The sequence below is a fragment of the Myodes glareolus genome, chromosome 1 (assembly GCF_982192425.1).
Source record: "Myodes glareolus chromosome 1, mMyoGla1.1, whole genome shotgun sequence".
Taxonomy (NCBI): domain Eukaryota; kingdom Metazoa; phylum Chordata; class Mammalia; order Rodentia; family Cricetidae; genus Myodes; species Myodes glareolus.
This window is the reverse complement of record NC_142026.1, coordinates 103,567,760-103,589,265: the sequence shown is the minus strand read 5'-3', so window position 1 is coordinate 103,589,265 and position 21,506 is coordinate 103,567,760. Positions and strand designations below refer to the sequence as shown.

The window sequence follows — 21,506 nt, the reverse complement described above, 5'->3', positions numbered from 1 at the left end:
TTCCTCTTTTGGGTGACGTAGCATATCTGGCACCCTCCCCACAGTATTATGTGAGATTCCAAGAGCCTAAACTTAAAGGAATTCATGTCGATTGTCAGACTTTTCCAAAGGAACTGGAAAAGTCACTACACATTTATATGGCTGTGACCTGAGCCTTCAGAAAATTCTCAAAGGCAGCAGATCTTAGGGATTTAGACCCTAATGCTAAATTTCTCCACAGCAACAGACGGTGGAATGGCTCGGAGATAAAATATGAGCTCCGCCTAGACACAAGTCAGTTCACTCAAATGTCAGGTGCCCTGCACATCACATTGGCTTATTATCTGGAGAGCTCATGGCCATGCATTTGGTGACGGCTATCCAGAGAAGCTGACAGCTGCTCCACAACTGTAGAGGGGTGACCTGCAGGGATTTTTAAGGCACCGGCTATTATTTCACTAGAAAACAGTGTAAGGATTATCTCCAGTTAGGATTTTTTTTTTTGCCATTAAAATAATGCAGTGGATTTGCACAAAAACCTGTCTGCCAGCTGCTGAGGCTGGCACCGTGAATCTGCTACACTTCAGAAAGGAAGAACATGAAACACTGCGTTCAAGTTACCTTCCTCTCATTAAGTCTTAATGTATAAAGAACCGAGAGTTAAAAAGCAACTAAAACCAAAACGATGTTTCAAAAATATTGTTTTTTTCCCACTGACCAGATTGCAGTTTACAATCCTGCCATTCCATCAATGCTGTGACACCTCCCTGTGCTGCCTACATGCAAAACTGGCCAGGTTTAGCATAATAGCTGGTTGCATAAAACATGAGATTGCAAATGGCACTGGAAAAAGATGATGAATGGCGGTGAGATATTTATATACACTCTATACATGTGTTGACTAAACCGCATAAAGGAAATCTGTTAAAACCAATCCCTTCAGAGGCAGATTTGGCTTCAGAATGACTCTTTGTACTGCAGGCATATTGGACCCCTGAACCTCCTAGGGTGGCACCATTTTCCTTGACCCTGATCCCATCCCTTGCAGCACAGCCATTCTCTTTGCATGGGTGCTGCTGTGTACCCTGGAGTGAGGCACTGGCTCACATTGGACAGGTAAGGGCACTGCTGAAAGCCTGGCCTCCACTTCTGCTCGATATGTCCTGAAACCCTTCCTTGGGTCTCGAAGGTTGCTGGATCTGGCTGCATGCCTTATTATGCCTTCATTATCCACCCACGCTGAAGCACAGTCACATCCAGGATGTGGAAGCATTCAAATCATGTCGGCATTAAATTAGGTACTTAATCTATCTCTCCCCCACCCCAAGTTCTTGTCTTAAGTAAAAATCATCATAAAGGTAGATTATGGTAGATGATTCCATTTTTTCCCTCTGATACAAAATGTGGTAGGTAACTAAAATCACTATGCTTGCTAAAAAGGATAGGATTGTGTGTGTGTGTGTGTGTGTGTGTGTGTGTGTGTGTGCTTATGTCTAAGTGCATGTTCCCATAAGTACTTGGGTATTGTGTTTACCTGTGATGAGAAGGTCAGCCCGTTCTGTTATTCCTCGTTTCCTGTATTCAGTAAGTGAAACTGTTTGCTCTGCTGCGTGCACACTACCATATGTGTTATGCCGTTACAGACCAAAAGCAATGGGACAAACTAACTGTGAACTGTGAACTGATCTCAGGATCGAAATAAACATCACCTCCTTTGAAGCTGATATACTTAGGTGTTTGCTATAGTGATGGGAAGCTGGTGAGCACAGACAGAAACAGATGTAAAAGGCTGGTATTATAGATCCCCCGATGCAGGAGTCAGCTTAATATTAGTTTGTCACTTGTGTGGGACCACTTTTGTGACCACTCAACGCTAGCCAAAAAGCTCCCCCACCATGCATTCTCAAAGCACTCACTTGCCATTTCATCTCAGTAATTATATTTGTGGTTGTTTGTTATTTAATTTGTGGGCTTTTCTGTATGCTCTGTGATGAGAAAGGCTGAAATACGTTAGTCATTGGTGTATTCAGCCGTTCTCCACGCCACATCCAAATCCAGAGGGCAGCCTTCACAAAGGGAATGAAAGAAAGCCTGGCAGAGAAGGAAGAGCCTGGAGGAGAAGTGACTAGCTTGAAGCCTATACAGGCTACTGCAAGTCTCAGCGTACATCTTTCTGTTCAATCAAAGGCCTTCCATTATGTCTTGATTATATATTCCATGACTATTGCACTGTAAATACCTGTATGGGATCTGTGTGGCTAACACATAAATCATGAGTCAGACATAAACCCGATGCAAAGAAGTAAGAACATTATGTCTGGTCTTCAGGTCTTCATCTTCTGCCCTACCCCCTAACACCAGCATCAAAGTCACAGAGAAAGGCTGCCATTTAGATTGTTCTCCTGGATGAGAAGAGCTTAATGTGTTTAGAGCACAAAATAAAAAGGCTGTATTTTTTTGTTGTTGTTCGATCTAAACATAATACATATGGGTTACAAGGCCACCCGTAGATTGGGGTGCTAATATTCGCGCTCCCATTTTAATAAGTTTAAATAGCAGCACCTTCACTTTTCTTCGGTATGACCTATGTTGAAAACCCAACAGACTAAACCCAAAGTCAATCTAGGAGGGTGGGGAGATCTTTGAACACAAGGGCCTCATTTTAAACCATAATCATAGGAGAATAATATGTGAGGCTTTTAGGTTTCTTAGAGCAACTAGACCTCATAAATTTTGCTTGTGCCTGACCACAGGTGACGCAGTATTGCCTCCCAGAAGCACAACAAACAGTTTAAACCTAGATTACACAGAATCCGGCCAAGAGGTCCCAGGTGGGAGCATGCACTGTTAATGTACTTCCTCTTCCTTCTCCTGTCAGGTTCTGCATCTTCTGCAGGAATCCTGCTAATTTGTTACAAACCTGGCTATTACAGCTCAGGGGCTTTGTTTTGTTTTCTTTAATCACTCTAGTTACTAGTGCAAGGGCTTTGTTTTATTTTCCTTAATCACTCAGTTACTAGACTTAAAAAGGGAACCTTGCTCTACAAATACAATTGGAAAAGTAAGATTACCTGTGGAAAACTCAGTGCCTTTCAGAAGGAAGCTATTAAGAAAAAGGCAGCACAGAACTCTGTGTCTAAACAAAGGCAAACTGCTTTTTTTAAAAAAAAAAATGGGAAAAAGCAACTGGTTTGCATGCTGAATGTAAAATTATCCATTTCAGATTACATTTTCATTATGTGTTACTTGATTAATGAAGGCTAGATGCCATTTCTCATAATAGGGACCTTCTCACTATTTACTGTAGAGGATCAATAAGTGAACAAAAAAAGCCATCAGTATTTGGCCCTGTTAGTGTGATGGGCAAATCTGCATGTTATTATAATAATGTGTATGTGGCATCAATATTTTAAAGTGACAAGATCTTTATTGTGGATTTCAGGAAGCTAATTATTAATGAATGCATTGGTTTACATAGCTTTACATCATATAAAATGCGTTCATTTAAAACGCAGTTCTCAGTCATAGTTCTATAATACAAAATTAGGCAGCAAAGCTTGACGGATGCTTCAGCATGTTCTTCTCTAGTTTTAAATATAGAACGATTCTTGTGGAGCCGAAGGAAGACTTGATTTGAACCAGAAGAAGAGTTCTTATCCTCATCATACCAATGATTTAAAAGAAACTGTGGAGTTGAGACATTCCAGTGTTTCATGTATAAACATACAATGCCTACTTCAAGGTGAGTGGTGGTGTTTGAATTTACATTAATTATCTATTCTTCCATCTAAAGAGTTTGCATCTAGTAGGGAGGGTAAACATGGACTCAAAATTTCAGGCTTAAGTCGAAAAATTAATGTACATGGTTAAACATTACATTGATAGTGTTATTTGATCTCCCTGTATATATAAAATATTTCCATAAAATAGAAACAGGAAGAGTTAACGAGAATAGAAATAAATCAACAGGTTGAGGTTGAAGTAGGAGAAACAGAACTGATTTTTCAAAAGATATGAATATTCTGCTATCATGATATCTCACATTTTCACATGGTTATCTCAATAATATAACAGGAAAAAAAGAAATGAAGCAAATTGAAAGGTTTTTAGTGACTTTTCTGCTGGTAGAAGCCAAGGGTACAATTTAACTCTTCAGTAAAGGTCAAATGGAATCTGATTTAACTTGCTTCTGACTTAAGATGTTGGAAAAATACTGAAGGCATGGTCACTTAAATCTTAACTTAATAAAAAAAAATCCCTATTCACAGTCTTGTTTTGACAGAAACAAGATAGAAAGTGGTTTTTATTCCTTTATTGAGAGCATGTTGGGCCATATAATTTAGAAATCACATTAGATAGAGTTGTCTTGGTAATGCAATTGTAATATCCTAATATATATTTAAACTTTAACTATATTTGCTTTCTATTCCATTGGGATAATGCATTGTCTTTTGGAAAATGTGAATACTTGAGGGAAAAATGCAAAGACTAACTAAGAGACAACATTAAGAAATACTAAGGAAAGGGTTCTTGGGTTGAGGTCTATACTATGTTTAATCTATAATTTACAGAAAGTTTCTAAATCTAGAAATTCTCAAATCACGTTTCAATATTCTGATATGGATCTTATTAAGTATGTCTTAGAAGTTACATGTATGCAAGAGATAGAAAAAACTTTGCATGTTTTTGTCATAGAGGTAATTGGGAGGATAAAGGCTAACTTTATTACTCTGGGCTTCCCACTGGAATCTTATGTTAAAATATCATTGCTGAAGATGCCATACACTTTGTGTATAAGAATTGGAGAAATCAAACTGGTACCAACCTGGAAATTGCCACTTGGTTGGCTGATGGAGGAGGGTCATCTGTCTATGTGTTGGCTAGTTTGCTGTGATGGACGTTTCTTGTAGACTGTTGGGGCAAAATGTCATCAACAGTCTTACCCAGCTTTGAACCTTGTAAATTACAGTCATCATGGGTCTGGTAAGGTATGCCTGCCAGTGCAGTATTGGTACAGATGGCACAGAAGTAACCATTAACTTTCCAGTTGAAATTAAAGTCTGCTCTGCAGGAGGAAACCTCTTGCTGTGTACAGTAAAATCATCCAGTAACTCACAGTTGGGCGAGCCATGTACTTTACTACTGTTATTTTGTTAAACGTATATTCTTTTACCTTCTAAGCTCTCATTTCTCTATCTCTGTTTCAATGCAATTCTGAGATCTCGTTAGAATAGTTTCTTTGGGAAGTGGATGGCAGTTAGTGTGGAAACTCACAGCTAGTCAAAGTGAAAAGAATAAATGATGGCGAAGTTTTCAGACATAGAAGGAACATTGTATCTCATGCCTCTGTCAAAGCCAAAGAAACATCCAAAAGGGGGAAGAAAAGTAAAATACAGAGTTTGGGGAAGATTGTTGTGAGATGAAGCTTTCTCAACAGAACAGGGCTATAATTTTCATGCTGCACACACCAAGCCAGTCAATACTCTAGCAGGGAGAGAGAAAAAGCTTAGGAAACCCCATAACTAGTTGGTAGTTGATCGCTGATGACAGAAGGAAAATAACTTTTTTCCCATGGTGTGGCTTTTGATAAGTTATCCATGCTCCGATGAATTGTGTTGCACGTCCAAATACATATGGGAATTACATATGGAACAAAGAAAAAACGGGACAAAGAAAAAAATCTATGAAGTTGGGAGGGGACGACATGAGGAGGGATCCTGGAGGATTTGGAAGAAGGGGGTATGTGACCTCAATATGTGGTACTCTTTTCACTTCTTTCGACTCTAGGAATTTGTAAGACATAGTTAGGACATGTCTAGCATGTCCCCAAGCACCAAAGGTAGTGAGTGCTTCGTAGGCTCAATGGAATTCTAAATGGAAGAGGACTTTGGCTGCCTTCTCTGATTGGCACCCAGAAACAAAGTACCATCACACACATAGTAATTTTGCACCAATTAACTGTGTGTGTGTAGCATTGGTGTTGTCTTGTGGTTGCTACATGGTTGATCATGGTCCTAGGAAAAAAAAACCAAAGGTGGCAGCTAGGGAATGTACTGTGAAGTTTCACCGAAGGAGTCTCATGTGAATCAAGACTAGATTGATCTGATGTGGAGACAAAAGGAATCGTGGTCAATGTCCCCGAAGGAAAAGATCCATTTTGGAATAACATTGGTTAGCATTTGCTAACAGTAAGATACACGGAAAAATCATGTCTTGTCCTTGAAGTTGGAGACCAATTCACAGACCAGTGTAAAATTACATGGTTACTGGTCTTCTAGCACACCTCAAAAAGTTACTCTTAGCCTTCCTAAAGTGTAGAAATAATTTTGGAGAAAGGAAAGAAGAAAGAGAAAGAACTTCTTCTAAGTAAACCTTTGAATTGGAAAAAATGGTGGAAACATGAAGTGTTTTTAACTGAAAGAAAAAAATGCTGTTAACGGGAAGTTTTAAATTATTTCTTTCTTTTGAAGTTGTTGGCAATTATGGGGAAAGGCAGCATCAGTTCTAGACAATATTACACTTGCTATGATGGTTGCCAACTTGATTGAGAAGCACCTACCAGACTGCCTGGGCTCGTGTCTCTGTGTGGTTGTGACGATGTTTCCAGAGAGAAGCAACAGATGGAAAGTTTGGAAGCACTAACTCATGGGCTGAAAGTCTATACAAAGTAAAGAGCAGAAATGCAAGAAAGCCAGCAGAGTCATGGTGTTCCCTTTGACAGTGCCATGAGATGCCCTTCTCACTGTGATGTACTGACATGCCCTTCTCTGACATGCTCTTCTCACTGTGATATGCTGAACCCAATGAAACCACGAGCCAAGGTGAGCAACTCATCCTTAAAGCTGTTTCTGTGGGGTGTTGGCCACAGTGGGGACAACACTAAGAGACTAGGTCCTTATCCCTAAAGACACTCAGCTAACCTTTTGATCTCAGACATACATATGACTGAAGCTCCACATTCACCCCTAGAGAAGGCAGTACAAATGTTTCTGGTTTAAAACACTTCCCACTGGGAGGATTGTCCTCCATACTGGCAGTTAAATGCTTCAACCTGGCTTCTACAAACGTCTCACTTAAAACAACAGACTCTCCATGTGCTTGCCAGAAATTGGGAGTGTGAAATGGATATCCAGGAAGTAGAAAGTGTCTACTGACTAGCTAGAGTCCTTTGGAACAGATTTATGAATAGTTTTCTTTTTGGAAGTTTTGTGTTTATTTGTGTGTGTGTGTGTGTGTGTATGTGTGTGTCTGTGTGATTACATGCCAGTGTTTACCAGGTGTATACTTGTGGAGGTCAGAAGGTGTTGGACCATCTGAAGCTGGAGTTACAGGTGCTTATCCCCCTAGCTCCCTAACAACCCTTTATACAAAAAGTCTGGATTGTTTGCCTGGGGGAAAACCAGCTCCTTCACACCAGCTCCTGAAATAAGACCCTTCCCCAGGGAGGGTGAAGAAAACCTGCCAAATAGTAACCCCTCCCCAGGGAAGGTCAAGACCACTCCCACAGGCTACATAAACTGCCCCCCAGAGAATGAACACGTGGTCTCCAGGTTTTGCATGGTCACCCCTTTCCCCTCTTCCCCTCTCCATGCTTTCCCAGGGCCACCTGGGAACATTGCATTAAACATGGGCTGTCTTTAATTCAGTTTAATTTGGTGTGATTGGAATTATTTGTGTCAGTAGAGAGGCTTGTCTTAAGGAAAACCTAACGTTTGGAGATTCCTCGAAGGGGGGCTGTTTATCCCATGGGTCCAGAGCCACCTGTTGGCTCTCCAACAGGCTTAGATCATCTTTGTCTCTGTGAGTCCCCTCTTTTTACTTTTTGCCACTAGGGCTACGTGACTCATTCGCATTTATCTTTGTTGATTTTCGGGCTTTTCTGTAAGAGTCATGATTGTGCCGGAAGCCTGATCCAAGTGGTGAAGCCAGGCTTTGCTGAGGTGAGATTTCATGCACAAGAGACATCTGCCACTCATTTCTCACTACCCCTGTTTTTGACTCAAGAGTTCTGTTCCGGTGGACTCACTGTGACAGACTTGAATCCCACAATTTGGCATAAACTTTTAAATGGGTTCTTGCCATTCAAAGCCAAACCCTCAAATGCCCTTAGGCTGCCTTTTACCAAAAATCCTTTTAAATTGGGGCTCTCTAACACCTAACCTAAAAACAAACAAGGCTCCCAAAGCCTATTGTTTCTATAGGCATGCTCCCATGCCCACTCCCCTCCCCGCCACTTCCCTCCCCACTTCCCTAGCTGTTTGCCATTTGTCTCACACTGGGACTCTCTACAATGAATCCAAATCTGTTTTGCCCCTGTCCTTCCACTCTAAAACTGTACAGTTCTTCTGCCCTTTTGTTTTCTTTCCCCCTTGCAGTGTCTGCTAATCCCATGTGATTCCCTGGCTTCTGCCACCTGCCTGCCCCAGGATTTTTAAGTTGGTCAGCTGACACAGGCTCCTAAAACTGTTTTATTTGTCTGTTTGTTAGAATAATATGGCCACAGTATGCCTGTGTGAGTATATGGGTGTGTTTTCATAGTATGCTTGCTTTATGTCTCTGTGTGCATGTGTGCTTGTTTTAGGGTCAGTAAAACTTGTAACTCCAGATTACAACAGCTCTGAAAAAATACAAACTCCATTTTGACCTCTCTGCCATCTTGGGTAAGAGTACCCAGGGGAGCTAGTATTCTTTGACTTACTAAAATATTCCTGTTAATCTTCTTACATTTACTAGCATTGGTATACTGTAACTAATTGGGTAAACCTCATGTCTAAATTTAGCTTATATGTCCAGTTTAAATATAACAGGTAATGATACCCAATTTGCAGGTGCCCTTACAGATCTGAGAGTATGGTATTTAACAAAAGAGCTTCTAACACAGAGACAAGCCAGCTTCTGCAGCACCCTATAGCTCTTCCAAGAAGAACATGGTTACAGAAGACAGTCTGCAGTCTACCACCTGCCTTCTCATCTCCCTCAAGAAACAGCTGCCTGAGGTCTCCAGGATGACAGTAAACCGGATGCCACTCTACTCACACCTCCCAGTGAGCATAAACCCACCAAATCACAGCTCTTCTCTCTCCCACGTCAGCCCATGCTAGCAGGAAGCGGCCAGACTTGAGTTGGCACCCCTGATCTAAGGAGTCTAAAATGTTTGGTTGAAGGCTTCACCTCAGCTTGCTGACACCCCTTATCCAAAAAGCCTAGAACGTTTGGTCAAAAGCTTCACCCAGCTCCCTAACACCCCTTTATACAAAGAGTCTGGATTGTTTGCCTGCGGGCCTCATAGCAGCTCCCTGGCACCCATCTTTGGAATACTGGGTAGAAAGCTCCATTTCAAGCCCCCTCCCCTGGGAGTTGCCTTAGTCCAGTCTCCACCTCCAAAAAGCCCGCCGAGTGGTAACCCACGCCATTGAAAATCAAGACCACTCCCACAGGCTACTCTAACTATTCCCCAGAGAATGTACACGTGGTCTCCGGGTGTCGTATGATCTCCCCTTTCCTCTCTTCCCTTCTTCATTCTTTCTTGGGCCACCCGGGAGCATTGCATTAAACATGGGCATCTTTTAATTTGGTCTGCTTGGAATTATTTGTGTCGTCGGAGAGGCTTGTCTTAAGAAAAACCTAACAATGATTAATGCTATTAATCATTATTAGTTATTGGTAGGAATGGGAGTGCTTTTCTTCCACTTTTCCTGCTGTGCAAAGGTAAATGTCAGGCATATATGACATCATCCGTGCATTAAAAGTATAACAGAGAAAGGATGGGTTTCTGATTTAGTGGTGTAATGTTGCCTGAAGTGACTGTCGGCATATGATCCACTCCCCAAACCTTTGACAGAAAAACAAAATTTACTCAGTTTTGTATATGTGTACATGCACAGATGTATGGATGCCGGAAGGGGCCATCAGGAGTCTTTATCAGTCACCCTTCACAGTTCTCTTTCAGAAATGGTGTCTCTCTTACCTTGGATGTTGACAGTTAGGCAAGATTGGCTGGCTAGAGACTCAATCTCCTGTTGCTGGGGTTCCTGGTTGCTTCCACATCCACTGTTTTACATGGGTGTGGTCAGTCTGAACTCATATTTCCATTGTTTGGGTGCCATGGGCTTTAATAACTGAGCCATCTTCACTGCCTCCTCTTTGCTTCAATCTTTAATGGCTCAGCTTATGTAGGTCAAGTATTTGAGTTGAACTGACTAGGAATTGATTTAAATTCTGAGTATAACATTGTTAGTTTGCTTCTTGGAAGTAAATGCTACAACACCAAAAAAAAGGGGGGGAGTAAAATGGTTTGATGATATACCTCACTGGGTTTCCCTAAAGAGCAAATGAGAAATGTTTGTAAGCCCCTGTGTTTGGCACATAGATGATCAATACTAGTTCTGCCCAAAAAGCACAGTGGCAAAAATTCTAACAAAACTATGAAAAGGCTTGAACTTCTGCCCAATAATGATTCTCTGATGCAATGAAAAATATTTGGTCAAATGAACTTACACTTTGACATTTCTCCTCCACTTGTATTAAACACTTTTTCAAGCACAAAATCTGAGATATTTGTGTTTCAAATAATAAAAAAAATGCCAGAGGGATGTTTTTGTTTGCATCTTCCAGCCAAATCCAGAGGAAAAAAATTAAATCCTTTTATTTGCCTTTTACAACGTAGGTTTTGTTTTTTCCTTTGTCTATTGTTGGTTTTGTTTTTGTTGTTATTTCTTGGATTTTTAGAAATTCTTCTGTTGCGACATGACCTCATTATTTAGTTTTAGGTTTCAGACTTGTGATCCTTCTGATTTAGCCCCTAGTGTGCTGAGATGACAAGTGTATGTCCTGGCACCTGACTTTGAGGCACCCAACTCTCAGGTGCAGCTCTTATTTGAGCTATTTGAGAATAAGCAAAACTGACAAAAAAAAATCAAAGTATACAAACAATTATTCCAAAGCAGCATTTGAAAACTTTTATGAGGGCATCAAGTTAACTTAGTGGGTAAACTGAGTTCAATTCCTCAAAGAATTTATGCCTACAGGTTGCCTTCACACACACACACACACACACACACACACACACACACACACATACACACAGAGAGAGAAAGAGAGAGAAAGAGAGACAGAGAGAGACAGAGAGAGAGACAGAGACACAGAGACACAGAGAGGGTGAGAGGAGGGGACATAGATTTGTAAAGTTTTGAATTACTAGTTATATGTGGACAACTCTCTTATGCCTGTGCTTAACCACTGAGATGCCAGAACTCTGCTTTGTGGGTTGGAAAATGAATCACTCATTTTTTTTTTCTGTTTTAAAAATGCTAGTGGCTCATTGTAAAATCTTCCTTCTGCCTATTTTCCCAAAAAGATGCAAAAGAAAAGTCTTTCCTACCCAAATATTTCACCCAACAAACACTGCCTTGGCTACCTTAGTTATTCAATACCAACAAACTAACCTTTTATATGAAAGAAATAGGCAACTTAGATAACTTCCAATGTTCTCATCACTTCTAAACATTTATAACTTATCATAGACTTGTCTGTGCAGCTTGAGTTGGCAAACTAGATTAAAGTTGACACATATTAAAGATCCCTCCAACTCTGCTAGCTTTGGGTATCAGGAAGATTCTAGTTTCTAGAATCATTCTGATGTAAGAGCTTGATGTGTATCCAAAAATTGCCCAAGTGCTACGCAATCATAGGTTCTGAAATTTTGTTGAGAGAAGCTGGTGTAAACCTCTTTGGAGTTGGTTTATCATTTAGTTAACAAAGAGAGATGTGGGAGATCCTGATGTTTTTCCCTAGTACATAATTGCAATTCAAGTCTCTGCACATGGAGGAGAGTTTCCATTAGAAAGTGTTGCCCTTTCAGAGCTAATAGCTGTGCTTCAGGTTATAGACAAGCCCAGTGAATGCAGCACGGATCAGTCTGTAACTTCCATTCAGAATGCTGTTGTGCAACAGGTCACACTCGGCTTCTAATGATCATCAACTGGAAACCGACTTCATTAACCACTGAGTAATTACCAACGCTCTCATGAATAATGGTCACTATAATTTTAGAAACAGCCATTTAGCTGAGACAGCAAAGGTTACCACACATTTCTCACAAAGCAAGGACTCTGACCAGTGAAAAATGAAACCATGTCTCCTCAACAATTTGTTTTCAGATAAGTTAATGGAGGTTCCTACAGAATGGGTTTTATTTTCACTTTTTTGGCAGCATTCATATGACCTTGACTGAGAAGAGGTATGAGTCACAGATAATCGATTGGCAATGGTGCCATTGATTTTCAAACTTGTTACCCCAGTGACCTTGTGAAAGCTCAGCAAGACCTCTATGCAGGGTTGTCTCTTCCCTGACTAAACTTGGATGTGATATCTTACTGACAAAGCAAGAATATCAACTTTTTCTTTTCTTTTTGCTTAATGAAACTATGTTGGAAATGATTCCATTCTCACCTGAAAAAAAATGCTATTAACATATTGGGGGACAGAAAGAAAGAAGGATAGGAGAGAAAAAGGAATGTCAGAACCCACCTCATTCGAGAGCTGGGAGGTGAATTGACAAGTTAAAGAATGAAACTTAAAGAAAATTTCAACTTGATTTAAAGGACATGAATGCCACACTCCTCTCAACTTTAGTTATATTGAACTCAACTAAATTCATAAATTAATTTACTGTGTTGAAGATGTACCTGAGCATAGCTCACTCTCTTGTCTATTGAGAGTGAAACTCTAGTTCAATTTCTGAAACCTCAAAAATCTTTTTTCAAATTATTTATCTATTTATTTAACATCTTCATCACAGTTTTTCCTTCATCCTTTCCTCCCAGTCCCTCCCCTCACCCCCTTCTGCTTTTCTCATCCATCCTTCCTCCAGAAAAGGACAGGCCCCCCATGGTTAGCAGCAAAACATGGCATATCAAGCTGCAGTAAGACTAAGCATCGTCCCTTGTATTAAATCTGGACAATGCAATCCAGTATGAGGAGTAGGTTCCCAAAAGTCAGTAAAAGAGTAGGAGACAGCCGCTGTTCCCTTTGTTAGGAGTCCCATAAGAAAATCAAACTATATAACGTTCGCATACATGCAGAGGGTCTAGGTCAGTCCCATGCAGGCTGCCTGGCTGTTGGTTCAATCTCTGTGCCCAGGTTAGTTGTTTCTGTGAATTTTCTTGTGATGCCCTGAAACCCTGTAGCTGCTACAATCCTCCCTCCCCCTTTTCATCAGGATTCCCCAAGCCTGGCCTGATGCCTGACTGCAGCACCTCAAAATTTAATTGGCTAAATAATCAATCAATTTGTAGCTATAACCAAAATCCAATTATTTTCATGTGATAAGAGAATGATAATACCAAATCTATATTTTTCTTTTAACTTTGTATCCAGTTTAATTTAATGGATTTAAACTAGTATGCTTCAGTGTCAAAACAGTGACTCACAAATACCTTTCTCTCCCAGTTCTATTTCTTTCCTAATTATCATCACCCAGGAAAAATTCAGTTCTACATCACTAAGATCTGTCTACCTACTCTGTGACTGCTAGAGACCATTCTGTTTTATATTCACATGTCAAAAATCCCCAAGTGGCAATCCACTATGCTCAATCTCTCTTTCTTCCTCGCTATTACATTAGGTAATGTAATAGCATCTCCAACTGTATTCCTCTTCAGCTTCTATGACACACTTCCCTTCAATCTTCACAAGTGACCTCAACTAGGATGTCATTGGCATCACTGAGAAAACCAGGACAGTGTTCTAAACTTTATCAACACTAAAGTTGATTTGAAACTGAATTACGATGTCTCTTATTTTTTCCTGTATTAATGGTGTTCTATGTTGGGAGCACAGTGCAAGGGTCCTTGCACCCACATATTTTCAGAAAAATCTAGAACTGTTAAACACACAGGACTATCCTCTCAAAGGAGCAGACATTAAACCTGTTCTTCTACCTAAAAAGCTGGAAATTTGAGGTAATTAGCAACCTGGGAATCTGCATTATCTATTGGGCTAGGTCATATAAATCTCCTACAATCAGGACCAGGGGTGGCTAATAATATAAATGACCCTTACAACCTGATGATCCCCAAGCTCCACAACCAGAATCAGAGATATCCATAGTCTAAATGATTCTTACATTATCTGTATTTCACAGGGTTCCCCCAAGCACTCACTATCAAAACCTGAGGTGGCTAATAGCTCAAAGGAAATCTATGCTATCTATATGATGAGGACCAGGTCAGATCCTTCCTTGATCTCTTAGGCTAATACAGGTAGGCTATCTCCAGAATTCATCTTTTTTGGGAGAAAAGACATGTATTCTGAGTTGAGTTTCAATATAATTATGCTTTCTTGTACATTGGGGATTTTGTTACATCAAGAAACCTTTTTCCAAATTATATTATGTATAAATATATTGGTAATAAACTGCCTGGCATCAGAATTTCCAAAGTTTAATCCATATTGATGAAATCAGTCTGAATGAAGTTCTCATTTTCTCCTCTTTGTGGGTTGTTTCCTTGCCTGCTGTGACCATCTGGAGGGTCTCTTATCAATTCTAGTTCTTTCTCAATTGTCAATTAATTTTTGCTGTTTTATAGCCTATCAACCCTTCTTCTTAGAGAAGATTGCTTCATTGTGTGTGTGTGTGTGTGTGTGTGTGAGAGAGAGAGAGAGAGAGAGAGAGAGAGAGAGAGAGAGAGAGAGAGAGAGAGAGAGAGACTTAATGTAGATAGCAACAACCCTATGCACATACCCTACAATTCTTGGTTTTAGTCTCCCTGTACCCAGTTGTGTTCCATTGGTAATAGGAACTGCATTCCTAAAAACATTACTATTCTTCTATAAACATCACTTACTTTCTTTTAATGCATTAATACCAATATCTGTAAATTGATGTCTTTAATCTTAAAGGGTACTTTGTCATTGGATAGATTGATACCATGTTAATAATGAGTATACCCAAGACAGCTGTTGAATACCATTCTCCAATACAGTGCTACAGTGAACCCTGGAGAAATGGTCGATCCTTGAAATGAGCTAGTGGTAGTATATAATAATAGCCACATGAGAAAAGAAAGTGAGACAGTCCACATATATGAGTATCCACATACTCAGAAACACAAGAGGTGGGTGGAGGTAAAGAAATGAAAACATAAAATGTTATAGGAGGCACAGGAAAGAGCTTTCATTGTCTGGTATTAAAGTAATCTGAGCAAGAAATGATACTAATCTGAGTATAAGAAATGATACTAATGGATTATGAGCAAAAGACTATTAAAAAACCTGAAAGTTCTTACCCATATAAATGAGGATCTACATAATTAAATAATCCACCAGCTAAATAAGAGATGTACAGGTGATATATCATCCTTAAATAAGAATTCCAAATGATAAATGTTGAATGAATGGGAAAAATATAAATTAACACTAGACTGCCACAGACAAGGTCCATCCATGGAGTTAATACCAAAAGACTGATGTGGGATTTCCCTTAGTATGCTGCCAATATGATTGGTTAATAAAGAAAGCTGACTTGAGCCTATGGCAGAGTAGAGCAGAGGTAGGTGGGGAAGACAAAACTGAATGCTGAGAGAAGAAGGGCAGAGTAAGAGAGAAGCCATGGAGCCACTGTCAGAGACAGATGCTGGGAACTTTACCTGGTAAGCCACAGCCATGTGATGATACACAGATTAATAGAAATGGGTTAAATTAATATGTAAGAGTTAGCCAATGAGAAGCTAGAGATAATGAGCCAAGTAGTGATTTAACTATTTTGGGGCTAAGCGCCTGGGAACCAACAAGCAGCTCTCTCCACTCCTGCAACAATAGACAAAATAGAAACAGAACCATCCCTGAACCTTGGGGGTAAAGGGTGTGGTACAGATGTACTATTTAGGCATGAGTACTCTGAAATCTCTTATTCTTTGCACACTGACTTTTTGTGGTTTTCTACATTGTCATCTACTGTACAAAGAAGTTCCTCTGATGAATGTTGAAAGGTGCACTAATCTATGGGTATAACAGCGAGAGTATACAGGACAGTTTAACTATATACATATATGTTTATATATGTACATGTATACTCATATAAATGTATACTTCTATACATATATATGGGTATCAGTAAACTACCCATATATATATAGGGTAGTTTATATACTCTAGAGCCTATAAACTAGCCAGTTACAAATGTTTGACTCTCTTAACAGTACCAGGAGTCAGTTATGTTTTGTGGAACATGTTTTAAAATTAATCAGAAAGCAATTCATTACTCCTACAACAGTACATCACCACTGTATCAGTGTGCATATCTTGTCAGTCTGGTTATCACTGTACCTGATATAGTTTATAACTGAGTAGGGTTATTGAATCCTTTACTTCTCTAGTGACTTAAACACAACCTTTTGACACTGTGAAGCCAGTAAAGATAAAGCTTCCAGGTTGGTACCTACTTGATTTTTCCACAGCCTATGATGGAAGTAGATGGTGTCTTCAATAATAGGGTCCATATCAAAATCTCCCTCCAAAAGGCTTAGGAATCATTGTAGAAGAGAACGTGGGAAGATCATAAGAGCCAAGAGTAATAGACATCTGCAGAAAAGCATTATTTGCTTGATATTCCACAGTAGTTTCACATGAACTCACAGCAGCTGTGGCTGCATGTACAGGTTCTCACAAAATCAAGAGAGTCAAAATCCAGCACAGATAAAGGAGATATTCATGAGGTCCCACCTTTCATTGCGAAGTTACTAGAAATTGAGGGATATGGGAAAATGAAAATTTTTTTTTCAGGGTGTGGCTCCCTCTTAAGTGAGAAGTTACCCATGCTTTAGTAGGTGAACCAAGATTAAAATTAAGTGTGCTCAATGGGTTTAAAATGAAGAGTACATGAAATTGGGAGGAAAAAATAGTGAGACAATAGGGGAAGAATTACAGGGGAGGGAAGGAGGGTGGGATTTCACCAAAACACATAATATTCAGGTATAAACTTCTCAATAAAAATGTGCAAACAAAATCAGATTCAAGGCATGGTCTATAGAATCTCTTCTATAATTATTAATTATGGTGAGGAAAAATGGCAATTCTATTATCAGAATCAGGAAAATATCACTTCAGCCAGGAAATCACAGTCAACAGCATCAATAAAACAGCTTAGCAGCAGGATCTCTGACAAGAAACACTGGATAGCTATGCCACCTTCATGATGTGGTGTTCTTTGTGATAACTTTGCTTAATCAAGAGAAAACATCCAACAAAGCCGAACTGAGACTGACTTTATAAATTAATTGGTTTTTTACTGCTCAAAAATGTCAGCATTACTGAAGCTAAGGGAAGACTGAGGAGCTGTCACAGACCTGAGGAGACTAAGATTCATGACTGACAAAGTGTAGGATGCTAACTAGATGCTGGAATGGGAAGCAAACACATCAGAAGTAATGCTAAGCTCATGGTGAGGGTTAATTGTATGGTGCTGAGGTAATTTACCTTTCATGAATGTTCGATGTTTATGCAAGAGAGCAAATGGTAGAAAGATAGGTTCATGGTTTATAGGGAGACTCTACATTTTCTTCATAATTATGTAATTTTACTACATGGGCTGAAATCCAGAAAAGCTTTTTTTGAAGACCTCCGTGATTCTGGGCTCTGTACACATCTCATTTTCTGCAGTAATTTGGTCATACTGTGTAATCTCTATTTGTTCGCTAAAATTATCATCAGTTTGTTTCAACCTGGGAAAAACTATGGGCTTTCTTTATTCTGTGCTTGGCATGTGTCCCTTCTTAAAACATGGCCTTCTCATGGCTTCTGTTTCCACCCATGCACATTCCTGACCTTCCTGTGGCTTCCGTGTCCACACACACATTCCTGGCCCTTGATGTGGTTTATTATTTGCTTCCTCGCCACTTTCTGATCCAGCCTCCACCTCTATAAGGCAGTTTCTAAAATTTAAACTTTGGTAGGTGTTCTTCTGTGTCTTCCTCCTACCATGCATACATCCATTACCAGGAATGTGATGTCTCTCTCTGTGTCCCCCTCTCTCTCCTCCCCTCCCCCAATAAACTTCCTTTCCATGTTAAAAAAAATGAAATTATGAACTGATAAGAAAATAGGTAGAACTGGAAAAATAATATTAAGCGTGGCAATTCAAACTCAGAAACGTACACATACAAAAGTATATTCTTTCTCATATAGGAATCCTAGCTTACAATGTGTATATATAATGCTTATGTATATATAAACAAGTATAAGTGAGCAAGTCAAAATATCTAGAAAGGAAAAATCCTAATTTTGATAGTTGCCAAATGAAGTTGGGAATTTGTTATACTAAGTTATATTGCTATTTTCTGTTATATTTTTCATAATCAAAAAAATTTCCTTGCTGGCATATTGACATGCTTACACATTCAAAAAAATCACCAGTTAGGAGGTACCTTATACAAATTAATATCCGTTTCATTCACCAAAGAATCATTTACAGATGTGACACAAACTAGACCAATTCTCTAGCATAGTCTCTGTAAGAAATGCAGTAATATATTAGCTTTTTATGTTTCTAAATAAAAAGAATATGCTTAGTGCCATGGTCTGTAGTTTGCTTTTGAGATTTTATTTCAAATTTATTACAACAGTAATACTGAAGCAACATCAAAATAAAATTTGTGATTTTTGCCTTGATTTTAATGACTATGAGTTTATTGTGTTAATATGAGGATGGGCAGGGAGAATTATGGTAATAAGTTGAGCTGCAATTCAAGGAGTTGTGTTAGAACTGGATGAGTCCAACTGTAAGAAGAGGCAAGTGACAACTGCCTTCAGATAAACCATATAGCTCTTCCTGATCTTGGTCTTTACTTGAATCTTAAATTGAAGAAAATAAACAGCATTACCAAAAGCTGAAACAGGAAGGATGTCAAAAAACAGTGTGAACCTGGAATTTCTCTAAGCAGAGTTTTACACTACCACCTCCCTGGATTACAAAGGCCAGCTCTAGAGTTCAGCTATTCTAAATAGGTTTTTAGGCTGCTAGCTGAACAAATGCAAAAGATAATTGTTTTTACCTCTTCCAGACTTGAAAGTAATTTCTGCACATATTTATAATTATGTGGTCAAATCTTGTTAATGTTATTACATTTCTGAAATGTTATAGTAAAACGCAATTTAGAGAGCCTGAATGGTTCATATCCATCAACTCGTTTGTGACTATTATACAGTCCTGTCAGGAAACAACAGAAAGCTTGCTTTGTGCTTCCGTGGAATTACTTCTAACTAAGAACTCTTGCAAAGGCAAATTTGTACAATCCTCATTCAAATACATCTTAGATATTTCATTTCTCTTCATCCATTTACAACAAATAACAATTTCTTAATTTGGTTCTCCTTAATGTAAAAAGAAAAGGCCTTCCTTTCACAATGAACTAAAAAGAATCATCTATTCTGTGTCCAAGGGAATATAACACGAGCTGTCATGCTCATGCATGGTAGTGCTATTGCTTGGTGGACTCTCCAGTATTCAGATGTTTACTGTCTTGTCCACTGGCAAATAGAAATCCATTAGAACACTGGGAAAGGCAGCTGCTCAGCACATCAGAACTGTGGTCCCTAGAGCATGCTTCAAGAGGCTGCAACTCACATTTCTTCCCCTTTAGTCATTCCCACCAAATTTAGCATACTCTTTAACTTACTATCACTTCCTCCTGCCTTGGCCACTTTTGCATTGAAAGCATTACCTGTTCTTTAAGGTGTAATTTAAATATTTGTTGTTTTTAGATAAGTTGTTCCTGAACCAGATAGCACTTCTATTTTCCCTGAAGATGTTATCAGACTTAAGATTACTTATGGGCTGAGGGGTCTGGGGAGCCAGCGGGGAGGGGGGGATGGGGGATGTCCCTGCCAATGGGGCTTCATTGTACCACTCCACCCTGCCTCCCAAGGCCGCATTTTTGTCTCTGAGGTCCTTGGAGCCCTGCAAAAGGCCCTGCTCCTGTGCTGAGAGGATCCAGAGAGGAGAGTGAGTAGCCACACAGACAGACAGTATGGGGAACTAAGTACAGGCCTCCTCCAATTCCCTAAGCTTTTTGGGCCATCCAGCAGGGTGTTTCCCTGCTACTGGCTTTCTTTACCACATTCCACCCTGCCCCCAAGCACTCTTTTTCATCTGTGAGATACTTGGATCCCTAATCTCAGCCTGCTTGGGGGTTGGGGATCCAGGAAGCCAGCAGGGAGTGTTCCTGTTGCTGGGGCTTCTTTGTACCTTCCTACTCTGCCTCCCAAGCCTGCCTTTATGTCTGTGATGTCCTTGGCCCAGCAAGTGGCCCTGCTCCTGTGCTGAGTGGATCCACAGAGGAAGAGATGGGCATGCACCAATCCAAGAATTCCTCCAACATCCTGAAAAACAACATAACACTGGAATCCAGTAAACACACAAGAAGACTTAAACATCCTAACCCGGAAGAAGTAGAAGAATCAGACTTTAAACGTGACCTTATGAAAATGATGGAGACCCTTAAACAGGAAGTGAAAAACTCCCTTAAAGAAATGGAAAAGAAGACAAACAAAAAGTTAGAAGAAATTAATAAATCCCTCAAAGATATTTAAGAGAACCAAGAAAAAGCAATCAAACAGGTAAAGGAAACAGTTCAAGACTTGAAAACCGAAATGGAGGTAATGAAGAAAACACAAACTGAGGAATGGCTAAATATGGAAAATCTGGGTAATTGAACAGGATCTACAGAGAGAAGTATAACCAACATGATATAAGAGATAGAAGAAAGAATCTCAGGTGCTGAGGATACAATAGAGGAAATAGATTCATTGATCAAAGAAAACAGCAAATCCAACAAATTTTTAACACAAAACATCCAGGATATCTGGGACACCATGAAAAGATCAAAACTAAGAATAATAGGGGTAGAAGAAGGAGAAGAATTACAGCTCAAAGACCCAGAAAATATATTCAACATAATTATAGAAGAAAACTTTCCCAACCTAAAGAAGGACATTCCTATGAAGGTACAAGAAGCTTAAAGAACACAAAATAGACTGGATCAAAAAAAAAATCTCCTCATCATATAATAATCAAAACACAAAACATACAGAATAAAGAAAGAATATTAAGAGCTGCAAAGGAAAAAGTTAAACTAACATATAAAGGTAAACCTATCAGAATTACACCTGACTTCTCAATGGAAACCATGAAAGCCAGAAAATCTTGGATAGATGTGCTACAGACACTAAGAGACCATGGATGCAAGCCTAGACTACTATACCCAGCAAAGCTTTCTTTCACCATCAATGGAGAAAACAAGATATTCCAGGACAAAAACAGATTTAAACAATATGTATCCACAAACCCAGCCTTATAGAAAGTACTAGAAGGAAAACCTCAACCCAAGGAAGCCAACAACACCCACAATAGCACAAACATCTGACAACCCTCCACCAACACAAGTCAAAGAAGGGAAACACACAAACACTACCACCAAAAAAATAACCGGAGTTAACAACCACTGTTCATTTATATTGCTTAGTATCAATGG

General features: G+C 39.5%; 1 protein-coding gene across 2 annotated transcripts in view; it reads right to left on the bottom strand.

The window, feature by feature from the left end:
• Positions 1-21,506, bottom strand: part of Nkain2 (sodium/potassium transporting ATPase interacting 2) — a 1,053,674-nt gene that overhangs the window by 286,239 nt on the left and 745,929 nt on the right. The gene's annotated exons all lie outside the window — the stretch shown is intronic.